The sequence below is a fragment of the Ranitomeya variabilis genome, chromosome 8, assembly GCF_051348905.1.
Source record: "Ranitomeya variabilis isolate aRanVar5 chromosome 8, aRanVar5.hap1, whole genome shotgun sequence".
NCBI classification, from domain to species: Eukaryota; Metazoa; Chordata; class Amphibia; order Anura; family Dendrobatidae; genus Ranitomeya; species Ranitomeya variabilis.
In genome coordinates this window covers 179734947-179760881 of record NC_135239.1, presented here as the reverse complement: position 1 = coordinate 179760881, position 25935 = coordinate 179734947, and the positions used below count along the sequence as shown (strand labels likewise).

General features: G+C 42.4%; 1 protein-coding gene and 1 long non-coding RNA gene across 3 annotated transcripts in view; one reads left to right on the top strand and one right to left on the bottom strand.

Moving 5' to 3' along the window:
- LOC143788929 (uncharacterized) overlaps window positions 1–15223 on the bottom strand; it is a 38965-nt gene extending 23742 nt beyond the window's left edge. Inside the window, exon 1 of the long non-coding RNA XR_013218759.1 lies at window positions 15212–15223. This is a non-coding gene — a long non-coding RNA (uncharacterized LOC143788929). The remainder of the gene's footprint in view (window positions 1–15211) is intronic.
- The window catches only part of HRH1 (histamine receptor H1), a 269772-nt gene that overhangs the window by 32286 nt on the left and 211551 nt on the right, over window positions 1–25935 (top strand). The window lies entirely within an intron of this gene.

Here is a 25935-nt window from a genome sequence, read left to right as displayed (position 1 = left end):
TTCCCCCCTACATATTGGGTATAAGCGTACTCAGTACAAATTGGACAACAACTTTTGTGGTTCAATTTACACTGTTTCACTTGGAAAAATACAAAACTGGGGGCTAAGAAAAAATTTTTGTGGAAAAGAAGGATTTTTTATTTTCACGGCTCTGCGTTATAAACTGTAGTGAAACACTTCAAAGTTCTCACAACACATCTAGATAAGTTCCTTGGGGGGTCTAGTTTCCAATATGGGGTCACTTGTGGGGGGTTTCTACGGTTTAGGTACATTAGGGACTCTGCAAATGCAACGTGACGCCTGCAGACCAAACCATCTAAGTCTGCATTCCAAATGGTGCTCCTTCCCTTCCGAGCTCTCCCATGCGCCCAAACGGTGGTTCCCCCCCACATATGGGGTATCAGTGTACTCAGGACAAATTGGACAACAGCTTTTGGGGTCCAATTTCTCCTGTTACCCTTGGGAAAATACAAAACTGGGGGCTAAAAAATAATTTTTGTGGGAAAAAAAAGGATTTTTTATTTTCACGGCTCTGCATTATAAACTGTAGTGAAACACTTGGGGTTCAAAGTTCTCACAACTCATCTAGATAAGTTCCTTAGTGGGTATAGTCTCCAATATGGGGTCACTTGTGGGGGGTTTCCACGGTTTAGGTACATTAGGGGCTCTGCAAATGCAACATGACGCCTGCAGACCATTCCATCTAAGTCTGCATTCCAAATGGCGCTCCTTCCTTTCTGAGCCCTCCCATGCGCCCAAACGGTGGTTCCCCCCACATATGAGGTATCAGCGTACTCAGAACAAATTGAACAACAAAATTCGGGGTCCAATTTCTCCTGTTACCCTTGGGAACATACAAAACTGGGGGCTAAAAAATAATTTTTGTGGGGAAAAAAAATAATTTATATTTTCACGGCTCTGCGTTATAAACTGTAGTGAAACACTTGGGGGTTCAAAGCTCTCACAACACATCTAGATGAGTTCCTTAGGGGGTCTACTTTCCAAAATGGTGTCACTTGTGGGGGTTTCAATGTTTAGGCACATCAGTGGCTTTCCAAACTCCAAACGCAACATGGCGTCCCATTTCAATTCCAGTCAATTTTGCATTGAAAAGTCAAATGGCGCTCCTCCCTTCCGAGCTCTGCCATGCGCCCAAAGAGTGGTTTACTCCCACATATAAGGTATCAGCGTACTTAGGACAAATTGGACAACAACTTTTGGGGTCCAATTTCTTCTCTTACCCTTGGGAAAATAAAAAATTGGGGGCGAAAAAATCATTTTTCTGGGGAATAAAAAATTATTTTTATTTTCACGGCTCTGCGTTATAAACTGTAGTGAAACACTTGGGGGTTCAAAGCTCTCACAATACATCTAGATGAGTTCCTTAGGGGGTCTACTTTCCAAAATGGTGTCACTTGTGGGGGGTTTCAATGCTTAGGCACATCAGGGGCTCTCCAAACGCAACATGGCGTCCCTTCTGAATTCCAGTCAATTTTGCATTGAAAAGTCAAATGGCGCTCCTTCGCTTCCGAGCTTTGCCATGCGCCCAAACAGTGGTTTATCCCCACATATGGGGTATTGGCGTACTCAGAACAAATTGTACAACAACTTTTGTGGTCCATATTCTCCTGTTACCCTTGGTAAAATAAAACAAATTGGAGCTGAAATAAATTTTTTGTGTAAAAAAGTTAAATGTTCATTTTTATTTAAACATTCCAAAAATTCCTGTGAAACACCTGGAGGGTTAATAAACTTCTTGAATGTGGTTTTGAGCACCTTGAGGGGTGCAGTTTTTAGAATGGTGTCATGCTTGGTTATTTTCTATCATATAGACCCCTCAAAATGACTTCAAATGAGATGTGGTCCCTAAAAAAAAATCGGTGTTGTAAAAATGAGAAATTGCTGGTCAACTTTTAACCCTTATAACTCCTTAACAAAAAAAAATTTTGGTTCCAAAATTGTGCTGATGTAAAGTAGACATGTGGTAAATGTTACTTATTAAGTATTTTGTGTGACATATCTCTGTGATTTAAGGGCATAAAAATTCAAAGTTGAAAAATTGCAACATTTTCAAAATTTTCTCCAAATTTCCGTTTTTTTTTCAAAAATAAACGCAGGTAATATCAAACAAATGTTACAACTATCATGAAGTACAATATGTCTCGACAAAACAGTGTCAGAATCACCAGGATTTCTTGAAGCGTTCCAGAGTTATAACCTCATAAAGGGACAGTGGTCAGAATTGTAAAAATTGGCCTGGTCATTAACGTGCAAAACACTCTTGGGGGTAAAGGGGTTGAAAAAACAACAATTGCTACAACACTAGCACAGTGGGGCCAAGACAAAATGTCCAGATAAAAAGTGCACCAGCATCTAGTAAAAATACGAATGCAGTCATGTACTTGCAGAGCGGTTATGCAAGTTAGTAAATGTGCATAATAGCGGCCAGAGCACAAGCAGCGCATGTACAAAATTGAAGATCCATTGGGTAGATGAAGTCGACGCTGAAAAAAATGAATGATGACCAATCTAAGAGACAAGGTAAACATAAAATAACGCAGCAGATATAGCTGCGGTAGTGACATAAAACCGCTGAAAAACAAAATATCATAATATAAGATAAACAAATACAACAAAGCGCAGATGCATAGCTGCGAAAGAATGATTAATGCCATGCAACTAAATAATGTAAAATACAGGTAGGTATATATAGGCCATAGTGGCCAGAAGCCTACATAGTATAGTGCAAGTGCTCATACAGAGTCTAAGAAATAAATGTAACTGGCAACCAGGAAAGGGCAGATAAAATAAATTTAGCCACCTGAAGAGAGTATATTATCCAACAATAAAAATAATGACTATGTGATATAAAGAACATGAGTATAACAAACATGAAGTGATATATAACTATATGCAGAAAAGTGAACAGAAATAAAACGCATCGAGTGCACACCTGCATCTGAGCATAATAAATTAGGTGAATAATGAAAAGGTGACGACAAAGAGAGTACATAAGTGTAAATGCTAAAAACAGACAGGATTAAATGTTCATAAGAAAACATGTAGATAATATAGGCAAAAAATGAACACCCCAACGGGAACCATAATAGCGACACTAAACATCTTGTAGGGTAAAAACCGTGACTGGATACACGAAGTTAGTTTGGACTCAGGGAACAGGAGCCGAAAAAAAGAATGACACTAAGAACCACTGGAGAGATGTAATTGAATTGAGCCAAAGGTATTAACCCCTATCAAAACACAATTAAAAGACAAATAAAGATAACTATAAAAGAATTTATTAAAAGTACAGCCAGAATAAAAACAGCAGACAAAAGGCAGCATTGAAGAAAAGGGAGTGGTGTCTGGAACAGGACAATTATGTGGGCAAGAAAGGATTGCATCTCCATTTTTAATTGCTCTTAAAATGATGTGAGTCAATAAAATTATTTATTTTTTCTAAATATTTGTGTTGGAGGCTTTTCTTCTGTTCTTTACATTCTTTTGCGGTTAGTATCTAGTAGCACCCCCTTTTTGCAAGTATCACAGCTTGTAAGTGACAAGCGTCTTTCAACTGACGAAAGACTTCATCGGAAACATGCTTCGGAGCGCGTTCCTAGAATCACCTTTGTGTCCACACAGGTAACCGTTCTACTCAGCAACCTTTTACCATCATCTGCCTGCTTATGTGGCTGACATTTCTTTCCATTTACGTTCCCTTGCTTATCTGTATGCTCTACAAACTGCCATTTACTGTGTCTGCACCCCTTGGCATTTCTACACAGCTGCATTGTGCATATGATTACTATATCCCACTGTCATGATCCAGACCGAGTTTTGGGTCTTGTCTCTCCTTTCCCGGTCTGGTCATGCTAGGAGTTAACTTTCTTTGCCTCGTTTCGATGTCAGGTCTGCTATTTCTCTGCGCTGCATCCTGCAGGCAGTGCCAGTTATATTTCCTGCCTACGGCGTGTGTAGCTGGCTCTGGTGAAACCCTGATTTATTCTGCTGCGTTTGGCTTTTCCAGTGTCTGTTCTTTCCTCTCTTCCCATCCCGACTCTTTGTGTCCCTATGTGAGATTCCCCGGTACTCGACTTGGCTTTGGCTCTGACCTGATTCTGCGTCTCCCTTCTGGTACTTCTTCTACAGACCGGTACTGACCTTTCGGCGTTCCTCTGACTGTGTGTGTTTGGAATTCCCCTTGGTACTTTGCTACTCTCTGGTATCGACCTGGCTTGTCTAACTATTCTACTGCCACCTGGTGGTAGCCTCGCTGCAGTTCTGCTGGTCTGCTCTGAGAAGGATTTCAGCCCTCTCTCCACTCTGCTGCCATCTATTGGAGTTTGCATTTTCCTGCAGTGTTGCACCGTGACACCTACTGTAGGCACTTCGGTACAGCTATACCTCTTCTATATATATTTATATACTCCTGTACTTACATACCATGGTCTCATAGGAGTTTATCCATAGTGGCCATGCCTCTGCCTGTTTTGTTTCCTTTGCCAGTACATTCACATTCCATTTACATCACACTTTGATTCCTTTACAGCCTTTTTGATTATTCTACCCTCCATCCATGCACAGGCTTACCTCTTAAAGTGACATACACATGTTTTATGTTGATGCACATACTACCCTAAGTTGATTTAATCTGTATATTCTGACCTTATTGGATACATATACATTTAGATATCTCATACTTGTTGATATATCCCTTACAGGTACTTTGTATCCCTTATATGCATGACCAATTTCTTGTATCATATTCCTACATATTGTCACTTTTTACCCTCAGTCCATCGTTTTTGATCCACCAATTGTCTCACATGTTATACTTTCCTGTATTTTTTTTTTCTTGGATCACTACCATGTCACTTTTGTGATTGCAGCCATTTTTTGTGTTGTTAGTGCCACCTTTACCCCCCTTTATTGTCTCAATAAACTTAATGTTTTATCCCTAACATCATTGTCCTTCCATCTTTTTTGACCTTCTGTTTGGCTATTCCTCCTTATCTATCTATCCTCTATCCAAATAGTCTACCATTTACATTCCACGATCAAGTACTGTATATATGGGTATTTAATTCTGCTACCATTGTGTTACCTTATACATCTCTTTCCATTATATACTATTTCTTTACTTAGTGTGTATTTTTGTTTGCACCTCTCAGAGGTAGTAGATAGCGTTAAAGCATTTTTCCAGCTTTCCCTTTCTTTTATTCTATCAGTGGTATGTTCAAGCTCAGTCCGGCTTATATATTCCCACGATGAGCTTTTAGTACGTTTTTGATGTTGCAGAATTTCTCCATCTATTATTTAACCCCTTCACCCCCAAGGGTGGTTTGCACGTTAATGACCGGGCCAATTTTGAGGGGTCTATATGATAAAAAATACCCAAGTGTGACACCATTCTAAAAACTGCACCCCTCAAGGTGCTCAAAACCACATTCAAGAAATTTATTAACCCTTCAGGTGTTTCACAGGAATTTTTGGAATGTTTAAATAAAAATGAACATTTAACTTTTTTTCACACAAAATTTACTTCAGCTCCAATTTGTTTTATTTTACCAAGGGTAACAGGAGAAAATGGACCCCAAAAGATGTTGTACAATTTGTCCTCAGTACGCCGATACCCCATATGTGGGGGTAAACCACTGTTTGGGCGCATGGGAGAGCTCGGAAGGGAAGGAGCGCCGTTTGACTTTTCACTGCAAAATTGACAGGAATTGAGATGGGACGCCATGTTGCATTTGGAGAGCCACTGATGTGCCTAAACATTGAAAACCCCCCACAAGTGACACCATTTTGGAAAGTAGACCCCCTAAGGAACTTATCTAGAGGTGTAGTGAGCACTTTAACTCACCAAGTGCTTCACAGAAGTTTATAATGCAGAGCCGTAAAAATAAAACAAAAATAAATTTTTTCCCACAAAAATTATTTTTTAGCCCCCAGTTTTGTATTTTCCCGAGGGTAACAGGAGAAATTTGACCCCAAAAGTTGTTGTCCAATTTGTCCTGAGTACGCTAATACCCCATATGTGGGGGGGAACCACTGTTTAGGCGCATGGGAGGGCTCGGAAGGGATGGAGCGCCATTTGGAATGCAGACTTAGATGGAATGGTCTGCAGGCATCACATTGCGTTTGCAGAGCCCCTAATGTACCTAAACAGTAAAAAAAACACAAGTGACACCATTTTGGAAAGTAGACCCCCTAAGGAACTCATCTAGATGTGTTGTGAGAGCTTTGAACTCCCAAGTGTTTCACTACAGTTTATAACGCAGAGCCGTGCAAATAAAAAATATTTTTTTTTTCACATAAATTATTTTTTAGCCCCCAGTTTAGTATTTTCCCAAGGGTAACAGGAGAAATTGGACCCCAAAAGTTGTTCTCCAATGTGTTCCAAGTACGCTGATACCCCATATGTTGGGGTAAACCCCTGTTTGGGCGCACAGGAGAGCTCGGAAGGGAAGGAGCACTGTTTTACTTTTTCAACGCAGAATTGGCTGAAATTGAGATCGGACGCCATGTCGCGTTTGGAGAGCCCCTGTTGTGACTAAACAGTGGAAACCCCCCAATTATAACTGAAACCCTAATTCAAACACACCCCTAACCCTAATCCCAACGGTAACCCTAACCACACCTCTAACCCAGACACACCCCTAACCCTAATCCCAACCCTATTCCCAACCGTAAATGTAATCCAAACCCTAACCCTAACTTTAGCCCCAACCCTAACTGTAGCCTTAACCCTAGCCCCAACCCTAGCCCCAACCCTAACCCTAGCCCTAACCCTAGCCCTAACCCTAGCCCTAACCCTAGCCCCAACCCTAACCCTAGCCCTAACCCTAGCCCTAACCCTAGCCCTAACCCTAGCCCCAACCCTAACCCTAGCCCTAACCCTAGCCCTAGCCCTAGCCCTAATGGGAAAATGGAAATAAATACATTTTTTAAATTTTTGCATTTTTCCCTAATTAAGCGGGTGATGAAGGGGGGTTTGATTTACTTTTATAGCAGTTTTTTTAGCGGATTTTTATGATTGGCAGCCGTCATACACTGAAAGACGCTTTTTATTGCAAAAAATATTTTTTGCATTACCACATTTTGAGAGCTATAATTTTTCCATATTTGAGTCCACAGAGTCATTTGAGGTCTTGTTTTTTGCTGGACGAGTTGACGTTTTTATTGGTAACATCCTCGGGCACGAGAGATTTTTTGATCGCTTTTTATTCCGATTTTTGTGAGGCAGAATGACCAAAAACCAGCTATTCATGAATTTCTATTGGGGGAGGCGTTTATACCTTTCTGCATTTGGTAAAATGGATAAAGCAGTTTTATTCGTTGGGTCAGTACGATTACAGCGATACCTCATTTATATCATTTTTTTATGTTTTGGCGCTTTTATACGATAAAAACTATTTTATAGAAAAAATAATTATTTTGGCATCGAGGACTATAACTTTTTTATTTTTTCGCTGATGATGCTGTATGGTGGCTTGTTTTTTGTGGGAGAAGATGACGTTTTCAGCGGTACCATGGTTATTTATATCTGTCTTTTTGATCGCGTGTTATTCCACTTTTTGTTTGGCAGTATGAGAATAAAGCGTTGTTTTTTGCCTCGTTTTTTTTTTTTTACGGTGTTCACTGAAGGGGTTAACTAGTGATATAGTTTTATAGGTGGGGTCGTTACAGACGCGGCGATGCTAAATATGTGTACTTTTATTGTTTGATTTTTTTTATTTAGATATAGAAATGTATTTATGGGAATAATATTTTTTTTTTCTTTATTTAGGAATATTTTTTTTTTTTTTTTTACACATGTGGGAATTTTTATTTTTTATTTTTTTACTTTGTCCCCGGGGGGGACATCACAGATCGATGATCTGACAGTTTGCACAGCACTCTGTCAGATCACCGATCTGACATACAGCCGTGCAGGCTTACCAGCACCTGCACGGCACCTGGAAGTAATCCCTGCAGGTCCCAGATGCAGCCCCGTGGCCATTTTGGATTCGGGGCCTGCAGGGACAGGAGGTAAGAGACCCTCGCAGCAACGCAATCACATCGCGTTGCTCCAGGGGTCTCAGGGAAGCACGCAGGGAGCCCCCTCCCTGCGCGATGCTTCCCTGTACCGCCGGCACACCGCGATCATGTTTGATCGCGGTGTGCCAGGGGTTAATGTGCCAGGGGCGGTCCGTGACCGCTCCTGGCACATAGTGCCAGATGTCAGCTGCGATAGGCAGCTGACACCCGACCGCGATCGGCCGGGCTCCCCCCGTGAGCGCGGCCGATCGTGCTGGACGTACTATTCCGTCCTTGGGAATTAGGGCCCACCCCACATGGACGGAATAGTACGTCCAATGGCAGAAAGGGGTTAAACTAGATTGCTTAAAATTTTTCATTGTGATTTTTTAACGTGTTTTTATTGCATCTTTGATGCTGCATTTTTTGTCTGTTTTGTGTGCTATACTGTAAATAAAGCTGCTTTGTTTTTATACTTTTTTTTTTTTACTTTGACAACTTTATTGACATACTTAGGTGCAGATTACATGTATTTTTGATGCGTTTCCACCATGGAAACACTCGCATATGCATTTTTTACCTGTGAAATTTCAGCATCTAATGCAAGTCTATGGGGAAATTCCACACAGAAAACTCATCGCAAGAGAAATTGACATGCTGCGGATTGGAAAAAGGTACTGCAGGTTAATGTACGGAGCATTAGAAACAAAGCACAGTGGGCATGAGGTTTCTTTAAATCCCATCCACTTCGCTTGAACTGTAAGACGCTGCATTTTTGATGTAGTAAAAATGCACAGTCAAAAATGCACCAAAAGAAGCTAATTTTGGGAATGTAGTTAAGTGTTGTCCACACCTAACATTCTGCAATCAAGATTTCATTATCAACTTTTAGAAACTGTTCTTGGAACTGTTCACACCTCAGTCTCTGTTATCAAGGTAGTGGATCTCTGCAAGAAAGTTACCAGTTTTTAAAATACATTTCTGCATCTCTGCAAGCAAGTTTGCCATAGCCTCACTGCTATTGTGCAGATAACCATTTCCCTGTTACATTTTCCTGACTGCATACTTCTATGCTGTTAACCATTACTCTGCTGCAAGTTGATGAAATATCTGCTATTCCTGCGTTTATCCCAGGGGTGGATTAAGGGTAGCCAGGGCCTCGGGCTGTTCAGACACTGTGGGCCCCCCCGGTCATGTGACGGGGGCCATGTGACGGGGGGGGGGGTGGTGGTCATGTGACGGGGGGGGGGTCATATTATACCCGAACCAGATTATTCCAGAAAAATCGCCGGGCCCTACTCTACTATAACCTATTAAATATTTGTTAAAATCTGCAATATAATTTAGGTATATTTTGACCAATAATATCACATACAAGGAACAAATACCACCACGCCATGACCAGACCACAAATTACAAACACAGTGATCGAATAAAATCACATACAAGGAACAAATACCACCGCACCATGTCAAGACCACATATTACCACCACTTGGTGACCAAATAGCACATTCAAGGGACAAATACCACAACACCATTTCCAGACCACATATTACCACCACATAGTGACTGAATACTACAATACTGATCAGTAATAATAAAAAAAAACAAAACACAATACTATCACCATAAGTGCCAGTATTCACAGGAGATCTATACTTAGTATGCAGTGTCTGTGTAGAGGTAATACAGAGATCACTGGTGACATTATACACAGGAGCTCTGTATATAGTATAGTGTATAGTGTCAATGTATAGGTAACACTGACTCACCAATGACATCTCTAGGTGAAGTCCTTCATCTTTCATCCAGCACAGACCGCCATCATTTCTTCCAGCCAGGACTCGTTTCTGCAGGAAATAACACAGTTATCTCGAGCTCTGCTTGCAGAACACATTACTTAATTTTTCACAACTTCTACATTACACATGGAGAAAAAAAGGCGATATAGAGTCACTCTGCACAGTAACAGGACCGCCCCCCATTTAAAACAGTATACTCAAAAAATAAAATAAATACATCACTGCAGTAATAATATCCCTTAATTAGCCCCTATGGTAATAATATTCCCCACCCTGGCCCCGTGTGTCTCATTCCTGGCTCCTGCCATATGTTCTCCCATCCTGCACTCATGAGTATCCATTCTACCCCATGTGATCTCCCCATCCTGCCCCATCTGTCTCCATCGTATTCTCCTGCCCCATGATCCAATCCTGCCCCATGTCTTTCATTCTGCCCCGTGTCTACATTCTGCCCATGCCTCCAGTCCTGCCCCCAGTGTGTCCAGCAACCTGCCCCAGTGTGTCCAGCATATTACCCCCAGTGTGTCCAGCAATCTGCCCCAGTATGTCTAGCATATTGCCCCAGTAACCAGCAATCTGCCCCAGTGTGTCCTCCAGCATTGCCCCAGTGTCTCCAGCAATCTGCCCCAGTGTGTCCTCCAGCATTGCCCCAGTGTGTCCAGCAATCTGCCCCAGTGTGTCCTCGAGCATTGCCCCAGTGTGTCCAGCAATCTGCCCCAGTGTCTCCAGCATTGCCCCAGTGTCTCCAGCATTGCCCCAGTGTCTCCAGCATTGCCCCAGTGTCTCCAGCAATCTGCCCCAGTGTCTACAGCAATCTGCCCCAGTGTTTACAGCAATCTGCCCCAGTGTTTACAGCAATCTGCCCCAGTGTCTACAGCAATCTGCCCCAGTGTCTACAGCAATCTGCCCCAGTGTCTACAGCAATCTGCCCCAGTGTCTCCAGCATTGCCCCCAGTGTGTCCAGCAATCTGCCCCAGTGTCTACAGCAATCTGCCCCAGTGTCTACAGCAATCTGCCCCAGTGTCTCCAGCAATCTGCCCCAGTGTCTCCAGCATTGCCCCCAGTGTGTCCAGCAATCTGCCCCAGTGTTTACAGCAATCTGCCCCAGTGTCTACAGCAATCTGCCCCAGTGTCTACAGCAATCTGCCCCAGTGTCTACAGCAATCTGCCCCAGTGTCTACAGCATTGCCCCCAGTGTCTACAGCATTGCCCCCAGTGTCTACAGCAATCTGCCCCAGTGTCTCCAGCAATCTGCCCCAGTGTCTCCAGCAATCTGCCCCAGTGTCTCCAGCATTGCCCCAGTGTCTTCAGCAATCTGCCCCAGTGTCTCCAGCAATCTGCCCCAGTGTCTCCAGCATTGCCCCCAATGTGTCCACAGTCCACCGTTAGCTTTTAAAAAAAAAACGAAAAAAAAAACAAAACAGTCTCCTCACCTTACCAGCGCTCCACGCGGCGAGCTCCCTCCAGCAGCGCACACTCGCCAGCGACTGACAATGACGTCAGATGCCGGCGACGTGTGAGCTGCGGCCGACTTCAGCTGCCAGCCTCCAATTGGCTGGCTGGCGGCTGTTGTTAACTATTGAGGTGCGGGCGCGCGCGCACGCACGTCAATAGGGAAGCGCCGCAGTGCCGGAAGGGGCCCGGTGAGCAGATGAGAAGGGGCCCCATGCGGACCCCCTCTCTCTGCCCACCGGGTCCGGGGGGCGGGGCACATAAATGCCGGCGGGCCGGGCACACTACGGCGAGATTATCAGAGGGTCAATCTGCGGTGGCCCAGGGCCCCCCCAAGCCACTGGGCCCTGGGCTACAGCCCATATTGACCCTCTGATAATCCGCCCCTGGTTTATCCACACACCTATCTCTGCTTTACTTGGTGCTTCCTGCTCCAGTTGTCTGTTTACCATCTTGTATGTCCTGCTGTCCTGGCTGGTCCGTGTGCCATTAGGTAAGACCTGCACTGCTGCACTATTACCCCCAACCCATGCTGCTCAGATAATCCACCGCACCAGGTGAGCCCTTAACACTAATCATCTGATAAACACCCTGATGAATTGATTTTTCCAGGAGATAGTTCTGTACTACATTGTGCCGTACACATGGGAATCCTGACATAATCGGCACAGATGTTAGTGAATTTTCCCCATTTCTCATACATAGAGATGCAATCCTACTTTTGATTGTAAATAATTATGCAAAGAAGATCTTCTAAACAAGATCTGAATGGGACCTAAAGCTGTCTATAACCTTCACATAGCTGTCAGCTAAATGCTTGTTTGCCCAACAGCTATTCTTCCTGTCTCTGCCAAGTGAGCGTGAGTCATGAATATGGAGATGGGAGAAAGCTGCTGCCAGAAAACTTTGGCAGCAACTTATCTCCCCCGAGAACAAAAGGAAACAGACCATTCGAAATCCAATAACCCATTCCATGTTTCTCCCAACATCGACCCTAGTCGGGAGGTCTCCAAACATATTAATAAATAACAAAGCAATGCATCTTGTTGGATTTGAGTTTGTGTAGTTATAGATTGTCTTCACGTGCAATCGAATCGGGAAGTGTAGCTTTTATTGTAGTCTGCTCGTTTATGTGAGAAGATCCCCCTTGTTTGTCACATTTGCATTTTGGTTTAATTAAAAAAAAAGCTCTACATACATTTAAACTAATTAAAGAGCAGCACGACAGAACCAAAAGGAGACAAAGGGGGCACGTTTTAGAAGCAGCAGGACCCCCTCTCCCCTTTACTATTCCTATTCCTTTATATCGCCTGTTCCATTAAAGTGATTGCAAATTGATTAAACAGTGTGAGCAAATCTCGTTCTCACATTTTGGTATAAGTATTGTTCCACAAGTACGGTAAATGCTGCTCCGGAGGACAGGCAGACCACTCCTCCATTATATCCTGTTTGCTTTCACAACACAGTGTCTTATAATATGAATATTATGATGAAAATAAGAGACACATTACAACATCTTAATTCTATCACTTATTGATTTTTGCAATAAATATATTTTAAAACTGATTTTAGGACACAAAGACTGTTAAGTCTAAAAACTGTCTGAGTAATTTGTCGTCCACTTTTTGAGGGTGCTGTTTCTAGTCATCGGTATTCTGCCAGCACTATAAGTGTGGGAACTTCCTTTCTATCACTTCTTGGCATGTACTCTGTGCCAAAATGATAAAAGCCTGACAAAATACAGACATGACGTTACCAACAGTGACTTTTCAGGGGTTAAATTTTTCATTGAAGTTATTTGCCAATTGTGTACACTGTCTGATGCTTTATGATGCCGCGACACTAGTGACCAAAACTGTGTATTTTCGTGTTCAGTTAACATGAAATATCCTACAGCCTGAACATTTCACCATAATTACCTGCTATTGGAGGAATTGTATTCTTCTATGAACTATTTAATTAAAGGTGTTTGCCAGTTTAGAATGTCAATTTTTGTACAATTGAGGAATTTTGAGTTAATATAGAGGGGTCCTCTGCTCAGGATACTTGGCCAGAATAAAGAGAAGTATCTCACTATGGAGGAATTATTCCCCTATATAATATACAGATATCCCATTAGGTTACATGGAAATGGTATAATTCTTAAAGGAAACCTGTCACCAAGAAAATACAGTCCAATCTGCAGGTACCATGGTATAGAAAAGGAGAAGCTGAGCAGATTGTTATAAAGTTTTCTGAGAAAGGATACAGTACAACTTGTGATTCATTCATTTGCTCATCCTGGATTTTCCAGTCAAGTGGGTGGTCCTGGATTTGTCAGTCCAGTGGGCGGTCAAATCAGTGATTGACAGCTGTCTCTGCATACAGTACAGACCAAAAGTTTGGACACACCTCATGACTTATTGTGAATCCTTTCTCATAAAACTATATATCCATCTTCTCTGCTCCTCCTGCTCTACAACATGGTGGAAGCAGATTGGGCTGTATTTTCGCGGTGACAGGTTCCCTTTAAATTCCCCTGTGATGGAGCCGTAGAAAAATTGAATACTTATCTTGATATTTCCCCATAGCTTATATCTGATTAGGGGGGGGGGGGGCACAAATGGACGACACTTTATCTCCTTATTATTAAACAAGTAAGGGTTGTTCAAAGGGGTTTTCTGGCCTTTAAAAAATTGCACTGGGATGCCATGTTGGTAAAAAGATCAAAAATGTAAAATCACTCCAGCAATTTGCTCCCTGCTCCAGTGCTGCAGATCTGATGGTCTCGGCCAGGCCACATTTGATGACGACACGACGACCATCCATCTGATCACTATGCCACCACCAACATTAATCCAGTGTCCAAGTCCCATACACTTTTGATCAATTCTGTACTTGCTCGGTAGGGCCTCCCACTAGGTCCAAAAACAGTAGAATATCCAAGAACCCCAGGGGAACCAAAGGATAATCCTTAAAAAAAATGATCTTTATTCTCAAGCCTTAACATTCCCATATTTTGAGCTTTTAGAAAGGCATATCTAGCCTTTCTAAAGCCTCAAAATATGGCTATTTTGAGGCTTGAAAATAAAAATTGATTTTTTTTTAAGGATTATCATTTGGTACCTCTTGGGATTCTAGGATATTCTACTGTTTTTGGACCTAGTAGAAGACCCTACCTTCTTGCCTTCCTAATGTTGTGATTTTTTTTAAAGCTCTAGCTTTTTAAGAATCATCATCTGGTGCCTCGGGATTCTTGGACATTCCACCACCAACATTAATCAAACCCTAATGTCATCATCAAAGTCATTGGCCTGCATGCAGATAACCTGCCTCGTACATGACGGATGGTTTGCACTGAATGTCCCAAGGTTGATTGATCAGGAAAGACTCTGGTGCATGTCCATGATAAATTGTAAATAATGTGTGCAGTGAGTTATCTTCTTCGATAACGTAGGAATTGTCAGATAACACTCTCTGTATGTGCCTTTAAGAGCCTCCGGTATCATTACAGAAGTGGCGCTTGTCACAGTACTGAGGTCATAGTATATACTACTATATTTACACTCCGGAAGTTCTTTGTATACAGATGATTGGAGTGAATGAGAAGCATATCCTCCCACTCATACCTCCGGCTGATCACACGCTTTAGTAGCACAAACACTAATTTTGCTATTACAGTTGCTACGTTATAAAGGATTGTGTCCAAGGAAAGAAGAATCTTACTGCAAACCAAATACGTGTCAGTAACTTATAGATCATTATATTATGCTGGATAATTCTACTCTTTAAGATAAAAGGTTATATTTTGACTCATGTATGTCGCGTGATAAATTCAGTCTTAATACATCCTGGCAATCGGGGAAGAATACCTAAAGGGACTCTGTCCACAGGATTTTACTCCCCAAATGATATCTAATGTGCATATAGCTCTGTGAAAGACAAGTCTAGCAATACCTTTACATGGCCAGTCCTTTCCTCCATTACTGAGAAATCAGCGCCTGGATTGATATGCAAATGAGGGTGGTAGATCTGACGCCTCTGTCACTCCAGCTCCATTCTCCGCCAGGCGCTGCATCCTACTGCTTGGCTGACTGCCTGTGTGCTGTATGACTTCAGGAAAAAGCCATAAGGAAAGCAGGAGTAGGAAGCGTTGAGAGGGGAATAGAGCTGCAGTGATGGAGGCTTTAGATCTGCAACCTCGTTTGCACATCAATTCAAATGCTGATTTCTCAGGAATGGAGGAACGCACTGTGCATGGAAAGATATTGCTGGACTTTTGAAAGAGCTACATGTGCATAGAAATAGTTTCAGGTGTGAAATCATGCTGTCATGATCCAGGTCGGGGGTTTGCTTCTTGTTTTTCTTTCCCCGGCCTGGTCATGGAGGGGTTAACCTTTTCTGCCTCTCTTTCGTTCTTGGGTGGCTATTTATTGGTGCTATTTCTGGTAGCCTGTGTCAGTGATAGTTCTGGTCCTTAGCTAGAGCAGCTGATCTGTATACCCTAGTGATCCTTCGGCCTCTGACTTCCCGTGTGTGTGTCTGAGCTGACAGTGTACATTTGGTGATTTCCCTACAGTGTATGACTCGGCTTGAACTCTGAACCCCGCCTTCGGTTTTTCTATCTCTGGTACTGTGTTCCCCGACTGGCTTTTGATCCTCTGGCTAGAACCTTGACTCCTCGTTCCGTCTCATGTTTTGGATACCGCGCTCCCATCTGGCTCTGACTTTTAGCTCATCTCTGACCTCGTGCTTTGCTGTGACCTCTGGTACTTCATCTCTCTGTTTGTTGCTGACTTCTGCCTATATGACTACCCTGCCGCCTCCTGGTGATGGCCTGCACTTCTGCACCGAAGTGCTACACAGTAAGTGTGACCCTTTTTTCCCATTACAGCGCCCCCTGGTGGTTGCTGAGCGCAACTGCTACGCAGTTGCATTACACCTGCTGACAGATTCCTTTTAAAGCCAACCTTGTGCTGTAGGAGTTGGCATCACCATTGAAGACAGTGATTGGCTGCAACAGTCACATGCATATGCAACATGTCATCACAGCAATCAAGTGAACAAAGACCAGTGGGGGGCACCAGAGCACTGACTCTGGGGAGTATTACTTATTTAGTTTATTTTATCACATTTGCTACTGTTACCCAATTTTTTTTAAACTCTTGGATAACAAAAGGTAAGACTTATTGATGTCAAACTCAGTGATGGCAAAATGTGTCCAGGTGGTTTTAAATCTTTGGTATATTTGTTCATTTCCAGTTAATTAAATGTTCTCCCGTGTGTAGTTAATAAGTATCTGAATTAGTTCCAATGATGTTCTTAATATCAGACGTATAAGAGCTCGTGCTCGTGGCTACATGGATTCTATATCAAAGTATCTATGTACATACAGAAACTGATCTCTCCCATATGTGTTAAAAGGGGGATTAGCTCACTGCTAAATCCTTAGTTTAGGGCTACATAGTAACTTTGCCTGAGCTGCAAAAGCATTGGTATGACTTTGCTCTCTTGTTTTGGGGGGTATTCAACTTTTTAAATAAAATAGTCATATTTAGGGCAGGTGCGGATGACCATATGTTCTCCATCTGAGAAAAGTGGTCCGATTATGCTAATCCCACTCTGATAAATCTCTTCGCAGAGTTTAATCAGAGTGTGATCCAATTTTGTCAAGGGTAGAGAAAAAAAAAAGATTTCCATCTTCTCCATTCAGTCTGTCCGTAAAAAGCAGACCTCACTCGGATGTCATCCACGTGCGGTCCAATGTTTTCAAGGACCCACAGACATACAGGTGCTTCTCACAAAATTAGAATATAATCAAAAAGTTTATTTATTTCAGCTCTTCAATATAAAAAGTGAAACTCATATTATATAGATTCATCACAGAGTGATCAATTTCAAGTGTTTATTTCTGTTAATGTTGATGATTATGGCTTACAGTCAATGAAAAACCAACAGTAATTATCTCAGTAAATTAGAATAATTGACAAAAAAACACCTGCAAAGGCTTCCTAAGCATTTAAAAAGTCTGTTTCAGTAGCTCCACAATCATGGGGAAGACTGCTGACTTGACAAATGTCCAGAAGGCGTCACTGACACACTCCACAAGGAGGGTAAGCCACAAAACGTCATTGCTAAAGAAGCTGGCTGTTCACAGAGCTCTGTATCCAAGCATATTAATGGAAAGTTGAGTGGAAAGAAAAAGTGTGGTAGAAAAAGGTGCACAAGCAACCGGGATAACCGCAGCCTCGAAAAGATTGTTAAGAGAAGGTTATTAAAAAACTTTGAGGAGATTCACAAGGAGTGGACTGCTGCTGGAGTCATTGCTTCAAGAGCCACCACACACAGACATATCCAGGACATGGGCTACAAGTGTCACATTCCTTGTGTCAAGCCACTCATGACCAATAGACAATGCCAGAAGTGTCTTACCTGGGCCAAGGAGACAAAGAACCAGACTGTTGCTCAGTGGTCCGAGGTGTTGTTTTTAGATGAAAGTAAATTTTGCATTTCATTTGGAAAAGGAGGTCCCAGAGTCTGGAGGAAGAGTGGAGAGGCCACAATCCAAGCTGCTGGAGGTCTAGTGTGAAGTTTCCACAATCAGTGATGGTTTGGGGAGCCATGTCATCTGCCGGTGTAGGTCCACTGTGTTTTATCAAGACCAAACTCAGTGCAGCCGTCTACCAGGAAATTTTAGAGCACTTCATGCTTCCCTCTGCCGACAAGCATTTTGGAGATGGAAATGTCATTCTCCAGCAGGACTTGGCACCTGTCCACACTGCCTAAAGTACCAATACCTGGTGTACAAACAACAGTATCACTGAGCTTGATTGGCACATTGTATTGAAGAACTAAAATAAATTAACTTTTTGATGATATTCTAATTTTGTGAGAAGCACCTGTAAATGTGAGAGTGCCAGTTCCAGTCATCAGTGGCAAACAGTGCATGCTACAATTTTTCTCCTTTGAATAACATTGGTCTGGATGCAATCTGATGTTTTGATGGCTCAGACTTGGACCGAGACTACAAGAGCAGGAACCCTTAAAGCCTTTAAGGGTTCCTGCTCCTGTAGTTTCGGTCCAAGTCTGAGCCATCAAAACATCTTTAAGTTAAAGGCATTCATCAAGACAATAGGTCTTACTCTGGTAATAATTATATTTTCCATTACCTTGTAGAAAAAAATGTATATTTGTTCCAGAATATGCAGCAGATATTTGACGCAATTCCTTGCATTTGTGCTGTCAATTTTCAGTTTAACTGCAGCTTTTCCACACAAGAAATGACTTTATTCAATGGGACCAATCCGCCTGCCATTATCTGCCATGATTTTCAGGTGAAATCCACTCAGAAACCTCTAACCTCTTCAAGTGACACGCCACTTATTATTGAAGATTGCTCTGGGGGTAAAAACAAGGGTGTGTAACCTGCTTTACAGTTTTTTGATTGAAAACAATGGAGCTAATTTTGTCACGTGGACGATAGGAAGAGAATGATTTAGGAATTTGAGCTCATAGCAAAAGATCGGGTCTTCAGAAGTGACTTGAATAAAACACATTTTTTTCTAGAAAAAATGTTACAATCAGGCTTCATTCAGACGTCAGTTTTTTGCGTACAAGTGCTATCCATGTTTTTCACTCATGCCTAGAATTGTTAATGGGGCCAATTCCATGTCTGTGATCATTCGCGGACTGAGCAGAATGAGCAAAATCAAAGAGACGTTTCCGATATTGACCTGAGAGTCAGATGAAAATCGTTAATGCAAGTCTATGGGTACGTGAAGAAATTGGACCGTAATTCTCGGACAGTTAGATTATAGAAATATGGATAAACTTCTTTATTTTTTCATGTACGAGAAAAACTGATGACACTCAGGCCGCATTTTGACAAAACTTTTGTTAGGGATGGCGGAACGGACCAAGTAAATATAATGATAGTAAAGGTGCGCTTGCAGCCCGGGATCCACCGTGCAGGAGTGGTACCTGCTGCTAGGTAATGGTGGCACTATATGGCAGTACTACACCAGAATAGACATGGGTTCCGTCACCTGGCCTGCACTGGTGCGAACTCTGTTACTTCACAGAGTCGCAGGGAATCAAGGAAACGCTGTGCCCTGTTAGCGGTCACAGGGAGCAGCAAGTGAATACTAGTGGGATCCCTGCAATTCACCCCCACTATGCTGGTGCTTGATCCCGCTCTGATCCTCGGTGGCTTTTGAGCCCGCGCCTGAGGACGCCCTGAGTCAGATGCAGAGATCGAGTGGGAGTTCCCACCCTACACTGACCAATTGTCAGGAGTAATAGAAGATAGCCGCACAGAGTGCGTACTGCACAGCACTGCCGGTCACTGCTGGTTAGACACAGAACAGATTGTGCTCTTTTGTATAGATTAGCCCTGTCAGGCGCTAGTTAACTCCAACATTTGCGAGCATTCAACATCACTAGGAATGGGATTGATTAAGGAGCAATCACCAGAACAGGCATACAACCACACACACACGATAACAGGTTTATACTAGCGCATGGCCGTGCGGCCATGCGAACCTTTTATAGCTGTAGCTCTCCAGGACCTTCCTAGTGGACCAATAGGAGCTGCTACAGGACCTGAGCATATGACCCCCGACCTCCAATGAGAGGTCTTCCCTTGGGCATGCTTAGAAGGAGAAAAATAGGACTTAGTTCCAGGAGTGCGTGCTCGCCGCTGAACAGTACTGGTTATAATGGCTGAACCTGGAAGGCCAGCAGTAGCTAAATGTGCAGTATCTGTCCGAGCCAGGCGCTGGGACCGACGTCTCTGCTGAGCAGGCTCCACTGTGGCTGGAAGAGAATGTGAGACCGCAGCGGAGGTGGTTCGAGATTCCCCCTGTGCAGCGGCGGGAACTCGACACCTAACAACTTTTTAAGACTCTGAACAAAGTCACTGTTGAAACTCGGTCATTTTTTTTTACATAAAAAACTGTAGTATAAATGAGGCCTTAAGAACGGATTGGTAAAAATAAAAGGTAATGGAAATACATTTGTGATAAAAAGTCCCCCCCCTCCCCCCAAAGGGTTCAGTATTTAAGAAAAAATTTTGGCTCACAGCCTTTGGTCTTCTGTGCACACTGAAACTTAAATAATATAGCACATCAGTAACAGTTAATCCTTCACGACTTTTGACGTACCCATGCGTCATGGCGATCGTGTTTAGCACAGGAGCTGTGCCTGCAAGATTGCCGCCGGGAGCGTGGCTTAAGTGATAGAGACTTGGCTGTCACTGCCAGGAGTGGTGCCCGCACCGCCCAGGGCAGTTTAACCCCTTAAACGCCGCAATCGATATCAATTGCAGCAGTTGGGACTCCCTTCCAATTGGCACCCCCACAACGTCATTGAAAGGGTCCGATTGTTGTCATAGAAACTCTGGGTCAGCCAGCTGTGACAAGCCTGTTAGATCATGCCAGGAGCATGGTCTAAGAGGCTTCAGTAAGTACAGCATGGACAGGTAAAATGGATTGCAGTGCTGGTGCATTGCAATGCATAATACCAGCGATCAGAGTGATAAAAGCTAAAGTCCCATAGAGGGACTAAGTAAAAAAAAAGTTTAAAAAATGTTTGTACAAATATTAAAAATAAACATCACACCATAAATTAAATAAATGAAAATATCAATCTATAGTATATTTATGTAAAAACAAAAATACATATAAAAAGTACACATATTTGGTATAGCCACGCCTGGAATGAGCCAACCTATAAAAAGGTCACACTAGTCAAACCAGTTATCCCTTTAAGTGAACACAGAAAAAAAAACCTGGCAAAAAAATATGTGTTTTCATCATACCGCCGAACAAAAAATCGAATAAAAATCAATTCAATTGATGTATGTACATAAAAATGGTATAGTTAAAAAGATCATCTTGTATAGCAAAAATCAAGCCACTGTACAGCTTCATCAGTGAAGAAATAAAAAAAGCTATAGCTCTCAATAAAGCAATGAAAAAAAAACAATTATTTTTTTCTATAAAAGTTTTTGTGTAAAAGCGGCAAAACATAAAAAATTATTTAAATGTGTAATCGTAATGACCCAAAGATTGAAAATGCCTTATCAATTTTACCATGTGATGAACAGCATAAAAAACAACCCAAAAAAGTTATTGAATTGCTGTTTTTTGATCATTATGCCTCCCAGAAATCTGAATAGAAAGCGATCACAAAATGTCATGAGCCCATAAATTGTACCAATAAAAACGTCAACTCGTCCAGCAATAAACAAGCCCTCATATGACTGTGTTTGCAGAAATATTTAAAAAAAAAATTATAGCTCCTAAATTATGGCGATGCAAAAACTAGTTGAAAAAAAAAGCGTTTTTTAGTATGTGACAGCAACCAAACATAAAAAAACTATATAAATCTGGTATTGCTGTATTGCACCAACCCAAAGAATAAAGTAATCTAATCACTTACACTGCACGAGGAATGATGTAAAAAATAAATAAAACCCATTCTTGACATTGTTGTTTTTTTTGTATATTCTGCCTCCCAAAGATCACAGTAAGTCTGGGCATACATTTATCCTGCGCTCTACGCTGAGCGCTTAGGGTACTGTCACACAGTGGCACTTTGATCGCTCCGACGGCACGATCCGTGACGTTGCAGCGTCGCTTGATTATCGCTCCAGCGTCATAGACCGCGGTCACACTTTGCAATGCACGGCGCTGGAGCGATAATTTCATGACGTAGTTGCGATGTAGAAGTCATACGGGACATTGGGAATATAGTGCACACCTTTGTTACACGCTGCGATCATGCCGCCACAGCGGGACACTTGACGATGAAATAAAGTTTCAAACGATCTGCTATGACGTACGATTCTCAGCGGGGTCCCTGATCGCAGTAGCGTGTCAGACACAACGATATCGTAACTATATCGCTGGAACGTCACGGATCGTGCCGTTGTAGCGACCAAAGTGCCACTGTGTGACAGTACCCTTACATCGGGGTTTCCATGTAAATCTTTGAAATATGTGATTCAGAGATTCCCCATAATGAGGCCGATGGATACACTGTGAACACCGTCTGGCCTATGATCCAACAGTGTCTGTCTTTTTAAGAGTACATAAAAGTGCGGTCGGCCACAGTTTTGTGCACCTCTGAAAAAGACAATGCTGATCACAAACTAGTTGGAGCCCGTAGGAACTTTGCTGCCTCATTATAGTGAATAGATCTCTCGGGTGGTTTATTTTGAATTGTGTCATTCGGAGATTTAGGGCTCTTTTCCATTTGTGAGAAACATGTCCATGTCTTGCATGTGAAAACCAAGCTCTGGCGTCGGCACTTTGGAGCGGAGCGTGCAGCTCCATGTGTTGCTATGCAGCCGCATGCTCCGCTCTGGAGTGCCGGCGCCAGACCTTGGTTTTCACATGCGAAACACGGATGTGTTTCTCACAAATGGAAAAGAGCCCTTAGATGGAAATCCCGATGTAAGTGCTCAGCATATGGTACAGGATAAATGTGATCCAAAATGTTATGTAAAATGTTCTGAATAAAAGCTTTAACTCAATCCACACAAAAAAATCAAGTCCCCACTCAGGTCCATAATCTGTCAATTGAAATCCAAATGTCCCTCTCCCTTTTGAGCCCCACAGTGTGCCTAAATCACATTTAGTGTCCACACGTTTGGCATTTTTGTAGCGATGAGAGCCCACTTAACCTCTTTCTGACCTCGGACGGGATAGTACATCCGAGGTCAGATACCACGCTTTGATGCAGGGCTCCGGCGGTGAGCCCGCATCAAAGCCGGGACATGTCAGCTTATTGTACAGCTGACATGTGCCCGCAATAGCGGCGGGTGAAATTGCGATTCACTCGCCGCTATTAACTAGTTAAATGCCGCTGTCAAACGCTGACAGCAGCATTTAACCGGCCCTTCCGGCCGGGCGGCCGGAAATGAGAGCATCGCCGACCCTCGTCACATGATCGGGGGTCAGCGATGCATCAGAATGGTAACCATAGAGGTCCTTGAGACCTCTATGGTTACTGATGCCGGCCTGCTGTGAGCACCCCCCTGTGGTCGGCGCTCATAGCACACCTGCATTTCTGCTGATCTGATGATCGCTGCCATGTAGCAGAACCGATCGAGTGGTGCCAGCTTCAAGCCTCCCATGGAGGCTATGAAAAATAGAGATGCTACGCGTATCGGAAAATGGCGCAATTTTTTTTTTTTTAGCAAAGTTTTGAATTTTTTTTCACCACTTAGATAAAAGAGAACCTAGACATGTTAGGTGTCTAAGAACTCGTAATGACCTGGAGAATCATAATGGCAGGTCAGTTTTAGCATTTAGTGAACCTAGTAAAAAGCCAATCAAAAAACAAGTGTGGAATTGCACTTTTTTTGCAATTTCACCGCACTTGGAATTTTTTTCCCGTTTTCTAGTACATGACATGCTAAAACCAATGATGTCGTTCAAAAGTACCACTTGTTTCGCAAAAAATAAGCCCTCAAATGGCCATATTGACAGAAAGTAAAAAAGTTATGGCTCTGGGAAGAAGGGGAGCAAAAAACGAACACGGAAAAACGGAAAATCCCAAGGTCATGAAGGGGTTAATTTACGAAGGCATGTCTCCAGAAACATCAGCTGGGCACAATGTACTGGGCACTACAATGTATGAGCACTAAATTGTACTGGGCTCTACAACATACTAGGCACTGCTATGTACGGACACTACAATGGCAGATATGTAATTTTTACTAAGCAACACCCACTGCTGCTTGTTTCTGGAAAACACCCATTGAATCAAAATCATCACTACACCTGTAGATAAATTCCCAGAGGGGTGTAATTTCCATAATGGGGTCACTTGAGGGAGGATTCTGCTTTTCTTGTACTTATGAGCTCTGTATATGGAGTTCACAAACTATTCTACAATAATTTGTTCTCCATCCCACCCAAGTCACGCCGTGTGTCTAAGCAGTACCGTACCTTCAGCAGAAATTGTGGGAAAAATTTGGTGCCATTTTTACCCACTTCTTGTGTGAAAATGTAAAGTATAGGGCTAAAACAATTTTTTTTGTGGTAAAAATGTGATTATTTTTCCTCCCTGCCCAATGGTATAAAATTCTGTGCCGCACCTGTGGTGTCAAAGTGATCACAGCACCTCTAGATTAATTGAGAGATGTAGTTTGTAAAATGGGGTCACTTATTGAGGTGTTTTGTGGCAAAACAGTATTTTTCCATTTTCACAGATCACAGTTATAAAATTCTGTGAAGCACCTGTGGGTTCAAGATGCTCACCACACCTCTAGGAAAGTTCCTTGAGATATGTAGTTTGCAAAATTGGGTCACTTGTGGGGGGTTTCTACTGTTTAGGCACATCAGAGACTCTGTAAATGTGACATGGCATCCGCTATCTATTCCAGCCTATTTTGTGCTCCAAATGTCAAATGGTGTTGTTCTTCCAAGCCCCGCTGTGCACCTAAACAGTAGTTTTCCACCACATATGGGGTATCAGTGGTGTCACTTTTGGGTATTTTCTGTCATATATGCCCTTCAAAGTCACTTCAAATGGGATGCAGTCCCTAAAAAAATGATTTTGTAAATTTTGTGGGAAAAATGATAAATTGTTGATAATATTTTAACCCTTCTTACTTCCTTACAAAAGAAAATTATGCTTAAAAAATTATGCTGATGTGAAGTAGACGTGGTAAACTAACTATTCTGCATGATATAACTATTTGGTTTAAAGGCATAAAAATCAAAAGTTTGAAAACTGAAGAATTTTCAAATTTTTTTTGTCAAATTTCCATAAATAAACCCAAATCATTTCAACCAAAATTTACCACTAACATGAAGTGCAATGTGTCATGAAAAAATATTCTCAAAATCACTTGCCTATGTTGAAGCGTTCCACTGGTATAACCTCATAAAATGACACCGGTCAGAATTGAAAAATTTGGCCTGGATAGAAAAGTGAAAACAGGCTGGGGGTGAATGGGTTAAAGGGGTTGTCCACTACTCAACCAACCTCTTGTGAATTTGTATGTTTCCCTGAAGGAAAAAAAATAACACTTATACTCACCTCCGGTGCAAGGGCCGTTACAGCAGTGTTAGCACTGGATCTCCTTGGCCTTACATGACATTCCATGTGATGAGATCCCTGTGGTCAACCAGCCCTAACTGCACTCTCCTTTCTTTCTAACAAATCAAGATACCCAGAGAAAGAGAGAGTTGCGGCTGCTCTCACTACCTACAGATGTCAAGTACGTTCATATGATAGGAAAGAAGTGAAGCCAGCATTGATTGGCCACAGGGATCATCTGACATAAAAGTGTCACGAGAGCCCTGGGAGAGCCAGTACCGAAACCGCTGGAATGGCTCCGGCACCAGAGGTGAGTATAAGTAATATTATTTTACGGGGGGGAAATATAGGGATTCAAAATGGTTTGTCCAAGTAGTAGACAACCCCTTTAAACAACTTATAAGTAAAATATAATCAGTCATTAGTTTTCAAGGACCAGAGGAGGAGGAAAAGGATAGCAACTAAAGTTTCTTTTATCACAGAAATCACACTCTGATTCTGGCTGGATCCCTTTGTAGCCTATTAATTCTCTATGTAATTACAGCTGGGCAGGTAGATTAGCACAGATATATGAAGTAGTTTTTCAGAATAAATCAGAGGATTATTTTCTTTATCAAGAAAAATATAAT